A 5307-nucleotide genomic window follows, 5' to 3' on the forward strand; every position below is an offset into this window, starting at 1 on the left:
AAACAATGACAATCCAGTGGCAATGAGTACTTTTGATTGTGGTTTCTAACTACCGTTTCCTACTAAAAAGAACCAGGGAGCAGGAAATGTACAAGATGAGCCTGAGCCATCTTGTCCCAAAAAGCAAAAAAAAAACTCTCAAAGATAAATGAGATCACATCTAAAATACATAGGAACTGACCTGAAGAATTTCCCCCTGCCTGAAAACGGGACAATTTTAGCCTCAATAAGAATAATGAGTGCAATGGATTAAAACATTTCAAAGATATGAAAATCCATGCAGTCACAATAATTTTTTAAAAAAGCAACCTCATTAGTTACAACTGGAAGTTGCTAGGGCACCAACTCATTATTCTGAAAATTGATAAAAAGAAGCAAGCATTGATCCTAACTTTCATCTATAAATTGTATTTCAGAGTAACCAAAAGGTTGATGCAAAGTTCTTTATAGTAGAATTCCAGCTAATAAATTGAGAATGATAGAAATTCATTATTTTGCAACTTCTAATGAAATATTAGATCTAGTCACAATCATCAATGGATGTTAAAACAATCAAATGAAAGATTAATGAGAAATTTTATAATGTAAGAATCAGGCTGACAGCACCTGAACCTATGAACAATATTTCATCATTAAAAATGAAACTACCAGACATTCACATTGCATTGCGATGTGATGCAATAGGAAGTATATGGCAAGTATCTAGTTTTACCTAAAAAATAGAACCTGAATCTACTATAAATTCTAGATCTGACTATCTATCTACAGAAATAAGAGGACTATCATGAGAAAGCGATAAACTAAATCCAGAATGTGGGACATCTTACAATACAAATGACTTAGTTCAATAGTATGGAAAAAAAAGGATGGGGTATTGCAGTTGAGTAAAAGGGACTTAAGAAACATCATGGCCAAGTGCAATATGTGGGCCTTGTTTAGATCTTGAATAAAGCAACTGTAAACAGAATCTTTGAGACAATAAAAAATTTTTTAAATACTTGCTGGGTGATGGACAGTATTGAGGAGATTTTCTTAATTTTGTTGGGTGTGAAAATGGCATGGTGGATATGATTTTTTTAAAAGTCTTTACTTACACTGAAGCTGGGGTATGCTTCATAATACTTCAGCCAAAAAAAAAAAAAAAAAGCAGGGAGAGGGAGAATAAGAGTGAAAATATCAAAAATTGTTGACTAAATCAGGGTTGAGGTTGATTGTACTTTTTTGCCCTAGTTTTGTATATGTATAAATTTTTCTGAGTCCCTGGGTAGTGCAAATTGTTCAGCACTGGACTACTAACCAAAAAGTTGGCAGTTCAAACCCACCCAGAGGCACCTCAGAAGTGAGGCCTAGCGATCTGCTTCCAAAAGGTCACAGCCTTGAAAACTGTAGGGAGTGCAGTTATACTCTGCACCCTTGGAGTTGCCATAAGTTGGAATCACCTCGATGGCAACTAACAACAATAAATTTTTCTACAATGAAAAGTTAGAGAAAAAATGGTTTAACTATCTGCAACCTGAGTTGGTATAAATTTTTGATTAGAACTACACTAAAAGTTGGTTCAACATTAAGGTAATTAATGTTTGTTTTTTAAGTCATAGTATAATTATATTAACACATAATACATAGCATCCAATGTTTGTGAGTAATTTAAAAATTCACTATAATGAGTGATGGTTGTAAAGTTTTATGTTATATTTCTTGAGGTGAAATGATAAAATTTTAACTGGCCTGGTGGGTAATTTTAGAATCATAAACTGATAACGTTGGATGATAGATAAATTTCTTGAATATATGGAAAGTCTATGTAATTATTTTATTTTCCTAAGGAAACGGTCTTAGTAAAAAGTAAAGCTGGCTCCATATTCATGTGAAGCACACAGCTCATATGTGCATCTGGCAGAACCCGTAGTACAGAGAAGAGCAGGTGCTATTTCCCAATGACACCTACTTGTGCGTGTCCCAATACTATAGTTAGAAAATGGCTCAGATTTTTAGTTCCTTTTCCCAGAACTCAAAGATCGTCTTCCTGTTTATCTTGGTGGAATGCCTGTTATACTTGTGATTTTTCTGTTCTCTGTAAGGGATTAAAACAAGAGTGTAACAGATAGGGAAACACAAGGCCATTAGTTTAACAATCAGATATTTGATTTCCTGAGTAGAATAGATACTCTGTTGTAAATTTTAGAAACATTTTTAAAGAAGGAATAGGGCTAGTTCCTAGAAGGTAAATTATGCTCCCTAGCCTTTCCGCAAGAGTCAAGACAGTCATTTCTAAATTCATTTCCTTATTTAACTCTGTCCTTTGCATTTTATCTCAGCTTTGCCTCTGTATTTTAATGAGTCCCTGGTCAATTCGTAGTAGCTACCACTTTATAACTTAAGTAAGCACTGCCAGAAGAGCAAAAACCAAACCAAACCCATTTCTGTGGAGTCAATTCCGACTCATAGCGACCCTATAGGACACAGAAGACCTGCCCCACAGGGTTTCCAAGCAGCGGCTGGTGGATTCATACTGCTGACCTTTTGGTTAGCAGCCTGAGCTCTTAACCACTTTACCACCAGGGCTCCCTAGAAGAGCAGAGGGAAGCCGAATAGGTGGTACCTTAGCTCTGGTCAGAGTTGGTGTGATAGGGAGATGATAGCATTTTAATTCATCCTTCAGTTTCTGAACAGTTGATCTTCATTAGGTTAGAGCCAGGAAAAAATTGTTATAATTCCTCACTTTATGAAATACAAGCCTCTGATAAACCTCAGAGTATTAGGCAACTCACCTACTGCTACTAATCACGTAATCTTAAGAGCTGGGAGGAACACTCATTACTTCACTCTGTATTTCAGTTCCATCTTCTACAGAATGGCCATAATAATAGTAACTACCTCATATCACTGTTATGAGGTTTAAATAGGTGAATATTTGTAAAATGCTTTAGAGATTGGCACATAATAGTAAGCGCCGTGTGTTTATAAAATAAATTCCTGCACAACAGTGTGAATCCTCTCTATAATATTTGAATAAGTGGCAACTTCTACAACGCTAATGAAGTTCCAGAATCTTGTTAGTGAACTTATTTTATCATTGGCTCTTGCACTGCCAGCAGATGGTATGGTGAAACCTCACAAATTTGGAATTAGTTCACAAATTCTTGAGCCTAATTAAGTGAAAATTCTGAAATCATAGATCTTAATAAATACTTGAAATCAATATTCTATATTTGACTGTTCCATTCATTAAAACTTTGAAAGTATTACATTTGATTGATTAAAAAAATTTAAGATATATTCACTTTGTGATTTTGTGTACTTAAATGGAACAAAATGAAAGCTAATAAATGTGTTTATGTGAATATTCTATTCTTTTGAATATGAGTATATGAGCATAGAAATGTAAATACATTTATTTGCATGCCATAGACCCAAATAGTAATTTTAAAAGAAATTATTGTACTCCTTCAAATACCTCCAAATAACTAAATTTAGAAGAATCAAGTGTTTGTGGAGTGAGTGTTGCTGAGTAAAGTTCCTGCCCTTGTGAATAGTTAAGAATCAATTATAATTAGTATAACAAAAGGAGGCCTAGGGAATATTAGATATTACCTGTATTTAAATTATACTTTTATACCTTCTGTTTATAAAGTTTGCTTTCTTAAACCATTAGCTGGCTATAGCACCATTACATTTTAAAGAATTTCTGAATTAATTTGCTTGGAATCTTGAATATTGCAAAGGTCAGAGCTATCAATTCCTTTTTCTGTGTTCCCATTCTATCCTGTCCATCCCTATCTTAGGGCACTCCAAACTTTGAGTTGTAATTACTTCACACATACTCCTCCTGCACTGGACTGTGTACCTCCTAGTGCATCATAACTAATCAGATGTATGACAAGGACAGTCTGACACATAGCATGCTCTTAATATATTTGTTGAACAGCCTAATTAGTAATGTCAATAAAATGACATTTTACTGAATTTAATAAAGCTTTGAAAAAGTTGGATACACAAATAGATCTAGGTCTTGCTTCTTTCCAGAAAGAATTTCTAGATGTTTAGTTTGGTTTGGAATTTGAAGATTTGACTATAATATTTATCTCAGTTTACCGAAGGACAAGCTAACTAGAATTATTTTCTTCTTTCACCAGATTGGATCCCCAGTTTGCTGTTTATTTATGTTGCAGAATTTAAAGAAAATTTAAAATTCTGTATAGTTGAGGAAGAGCTTTAGGTGTTTTGATTCAGGCTGGGTTTAAAAAAAAATTCTACAGAGCGACTTATAATAATTTCCTTATGTTCTCCTTTTGACCTAAAGCTCTTGTGTTGCGAGTCTGAAAGGCTATAATCTCAAGGACTGCAGTCTATTCAGATGATACACAAGCCTAGCACAGCATTTTCCACATTAGGAGGTGTTGAATAAAGACTGAAAATCTAAGTCACAGCCCTTTTTATTGTTGAGATAAATGGCAAGTATAAAGAAACAGCCTTGGCTTATTTCTGCTGGGGTTTTTATGTTGTTTTTTAGTATTATTTTAAAAGTTGTTAATCTAGTAATGCTCACTAAACACTAAAAACCACTTCTCAGGAGTAGATCCATCAGTTTGAATTTAAGTGCCTGAATATGGACATTGGAATGAGCATTTTTTAAATGTATTTGATTTGGAAGGCAAAAAAATTCTTCTCAGGGATTTTAAACTGGGCAGAATTTCACAGGGCTTAAAAATAGTAAAACATCAAATCTTAGTACCTTGAAATTAGGTTCAAAAGTGGCACAGGGGCTTGGATTAACACCACAGTAATACTTACTTTTGCTTTTAATCATTTCAGGCTTTCTTCAAGCAAAGCCTGTATGGTGTAGCAGAAAACGCAGTTTTGGAATCTGACAGAGTCCAATTCCTGGATTCAGTCCCAGTTCTACGTGACCTTGGGCAAGTTACTTTACTTCTTTGAATTTCCGTTTCCTCATATGCACAACGAGGACTGCAATAACCACCTTGCAACTTTGTCTAGAACGTGCCTATAACATAACCAATAGGCCTAAACAAATAGCAGCCATTACTATGGTTCGGCCCTGCTCCGCAACAATCTCCCAACTCACTTTTTTCCCCTAAGCAGGTGTAGGCACTGTCTGGGCCGGACTAGGCTGCGGACATGTGGCCTAGCTTTTCGAATTCGCGCGGCCTGCCTCTCGGCATCCCCCGCGCAGGCCAGAGAAAGCTGTCGCAGCGCGCCAGCCTGTCGGCATCCCGGGGGCCGCCAGGGCGGAGGAGGCGGGGGAAGGAAGGAGCGCCCGAGCTCTGAGGCCCAGCCCTGCGGTGC

This window comes from Trichechus manatus, unplaced genomic scaffold (genome assembly GCF_000243295.1).
Source record: "Trichechus manatus latirostris isolate Lorelei unplaced genomic scaffold, TriManLat1.0 scaffold00021, whole genome shotgun sequence".
NCBI lineage: Eukaryota > Metazoa > Chordata > Mammalia > Sirenia > Trichechidae > Trichechus > Trichechus manatus.